This window comes from Cryptomeria japonica, chromosome 3 (assembly GCF_030272615.1).
Source record: "Cryptomeria japonica chromosome 3, Sugi_1.0, whole genome shotgun sequence".
Lineage (NCBI taxonomy): Eukaryota > Viridiplantae > Streptophyta > Pinopsida > Cupressales > Cupressaceae > Cryptomeria > Cryptomeria japonica.
This window is the reverse complement of record NC_081407.1, coordinates 402,457,137-402,461,159: the sequence shown is the minus strand read 5'-3', so window position 1 is coordinate 402,461,159 and position 4,023 is coordinate 402,457,137.

The window sequence follows — 4,023 nt, the reverse complement described above, 5'->3', positions numbered from 1 at the left end:
TTTGGTGGTTGTGTGAAAAATAATTAAATTATTAATTATTTAAATTAAGTTGTCTAAGCTAGGGTGACTTTATATGATTGATTATTTTTATAAAGTGACTTCTTGAAGTTTAAAATATAAAGTTAATAAAGTTTTCGAGAAAATAAAATGAAAAAATGCTTTTTTCCAAAAAAGCAATAAACAGGACAAAGTGTTTTTTTGGGAAAAAAGCAACAAAAAATTAAAAGTACTTTTTTGAAAGAGCAACAAAAAGGGAATTAAATTAGGTGAATGGGAATGGAAAAGACATTTTTGATATTTTACTCTAAAAACACTAAGTGGAGAGATTGAACTTGGTTTAGTTTGCAACCAAAGGACAGATTTTTTTTTCACAATTAGTTTCGTGGACAAGAATCCACCTGATTTTTGGCGAATTCATACAAGATTTATTATTGTGCTAAATGATTTGTTCCATATGTATGAGTGAAATATCATTTCTAAGTTTGAGGATCCAAAGTTCTTATCCTTAATTTTTTATAATTTTTTTGTTACCTTAGTGACTACTTATTGGATAATTGTTGTTTGGGTGAACTCATATCATGCCATGCCATTACCCTTCACTTTCCTTCCACTTCTGGTATTTGGCCTAGCCCTAGAAAAGATATTTTTATAAGTTAATAGATATTCTCATCCTTTGCCAATGGCCACTTGATTTTTTTGTGCTCCTTCTAAGACATCTAGATTGCTTGTAAACTTTCATACTTTCTTTCCTAACAATTTTATGATAGAAGCAATTCCTTCTTTGGCCATCTATTTGAGATATAATGGTTTCTTTTCCTATACTTCTATTGAGGACTTATGTGGATACCCTATGGGTTAATGATGATGAAGATGGAGGATTTCTTGTTTCTAACCATTATATAGAGAGAATAAGGGATGGATAACTCTATTCAAAGAAAACCATAAGAATAATAAGCTCAATGAGAAAGTATAATAAATGATAAAAAAGGACAAAAAGGAGATAAAAAAAGAATACTTATTGAAAGAAAAGTATGAGAGTAGACAAATAAAATGGAAATGAGACTTAGTAGAATCTCATATATAAAGAAATAACTATTTGAAAACAACCAATTGTATAAACTACTAAAAATAGGTGTTCAATAATAAACCATAGAGGGTTAAAGACTTTTGCCTTAAGTTTGGTTTTCATCTTTTCCCCTTTCAATCATTTTTTTTTGAGTCCTGGCTTTTCATTTGAAAATTGTTTTTGATTAAGGCAAAAAGAGGTTTTGAAGGGACCTGAAACTCTTTAACAAAAAAGTAGAGAGTAATCTAGACTTAACAAGGCGTTAAGCCAAAGAAGACCACAAGATCTAATGAGCCCCATAGAAAAACAAAGAGCAACATTACATCAAAGGGGCATTAGCAAAACAAGCCAAAATTACAAAACCATATGCTAGCAAATAAAACCGGTGTTGAAACTAAGTAGCTTCGGTAAGATAAATGATTGAATTAGAGACTTCATTTATCTCTCATTCAATCATCTACCTTACCGATGTCACTACAAGCTAATGGTAGACTTCATGATTGAATGAATAAACTTGTTATAATCATCCTTATATGCATTTCACACCAGATTGCATAGCGCGATACTTGAACATCATTATCATATATACTCGATCATGCTATGACCATATTTCATATGGTACGATTGAAATAGAACAAATCAGATAACTATAGTTATCGTATTAATCTCATACTGATTTATTATCGGTTGTTAATATTAAATGATATTTGACTTGACCCAATTTGTTATCGGTTGTCAATATTATATAGCATTTGTATTAACTCGATAGTTATCGGTAAAGCGCTTTATTGAAATGATGCTATGAAACCGATCAAGACATGTCTTGATCGGGCATGTCAAGAGACATGTCCGGTCAAGATATGCCTTGATCGGTAGGGATTACATATAAGTATATGTCTTGTGAAATGTTGTAGGATCATCGAAATTAATTAATGTAATCTACAACAACCTGCAAATAAGAAGCAATAGTCAATAAAATAGTAAAAGAATTTCTGAACTTCTACAACTTAGATTTGAACATAAATTTGAATAACACTTACATGGTATCAGAGCCACGTTGATCGAACCTAAGGCATTCAAATTTGAGAAGTTCAAATCGAAGATATAAACGTCACATTTTCCACGGCTAATGATATCATATTTGAGGACAGACTTGAAGGAGGCGAAAATTTCTCAACATGGAAATTCAGAATTAAGATGATTCTAAAATAGAATAAAGTTGAATCATTTGTAAGAGTTGAATCTAAGGAACCAGAGAATGAACCTGACAAATCAACATGGATTTAGGGAAATGAAAAAGCCATGAAGATCATAGTCGATGGAGTGAGAAATCACATTATGCCAATAATAACAAAGCATGAGACTGCCTACCATATGTTCAAAGCTCTCGAAAGTGCATTCGAGATAAACAATGCAAGTAGAACCCTGGCTCTAAAAAGGGAAATAAATCATATAAGTATGAAGAAAGGAGAGTCAATCAATGCATACTTTATGCGGATATCAATCCTAAGGGATGAACTGGCAACGCTTAGATATGAGATCCAAAGCAAAGAGTTAACGCTCATTGCTCTAGATGGGTTGCCTAGCACATGGGAAACATTCGTCCAAGGCATTAGTGCAAGGGCTAAATATTTGAAATTTGATAGGCTAAGAGCAGATTGTCTTCAAGAGGAGTCAAGGTTAAATAAGAAGGGGATCAAGCAAAAGAACATAGATGAAAATCTCCATGTTCTAAATACCAACTCCAACAAGAAAAGCAAGAAGAAACATTTCAAGAAGAGAAATAAACGACATGAGAAAAGGTCATCTAAGAAAGACAGCTCTCATATTTAGTGCTTTAGGTGTGATCAATATGGACACTATGCAGCAAAATGTCCAGATAGAATCAAACAACAAACTACATTTGCAAAAGTGAAAAGGAAAGAATATGACTCCGAGAAGCATGTATTCTACTCTGCCCTCTCTAGCAAAGTATCCAATAAATCTAACACCTGGATCATTGACAGTGGGTCTTCAAGACACATAACTAGGTATAGAGAATTATTGGATTCCATGTTAGAAGAAATTGATGAAGAAGTAACCATTGGTGATGACTCTGCACATCCAGTGGAAAGTGTCGGTACCTGCACCATTAAGCTGAAGACAGACATGTCCCTCCAACTCACCAGTGTCCTATTCATTCACGGCATCAAGAAGAACTTAATCTCTGTATCTGCACTTGAAGATGATGGGTACATAATAACCTTCATGAATGGTAAAGTTCTAGCATGGCCACAAAACTCTTCCATCAAGAAGGCTATAACCATAGGGCACGGAAAAGGCTATTTGTATGAGGTATGTATTGAATCTAACCTAGCCCTACTTCATGAAATTGCAAATTCTAATGAAATTTGGCATAGAAAATTAGGTCATTTAAACTTTCGTGCTTTATGTTCAATGAAAAAATTAGTAATTGGTTTGCCTAAGTTAAAACAATACCATTCTGGTACATGTAAGGGGTGTGCCCTAGGCAAAAATACTAAGAGTTCCTTTCAGAATAGTTCTAGGAAAACAAGTAATGTTTTAGAACTAGTTCACTCTGACCTATGTGGGCCAATGTCTGTACCATTATCAGGAGGGTTCCTTTATTATGTAATATTCATTGATGACTTCTCCAAGAAGACTTGGATCTACTTTCTTAAATGTAAAGAATCTGAAGAGATCCTCAAGAGATTTAAGGAATTCAAATCTCTCTCTGAAAACTCTTCCGGAAAGAAAATAAAAATCCTAAGGACTGATAATGGGAGGGAATATACCTCAGACATTTTTAGGGAATTTTGTAAAGAAGTTGGGATTAAGAGGGAGTTCACTGTCCCTTACAACCCCAACAAAATGGGGTTGTTGAGAGGAAAAATAGAACCATTGTAGAAGCAGTCAAAGCCATGCTTCTTGATCAAAACTCAGAAACTCATCTTTGG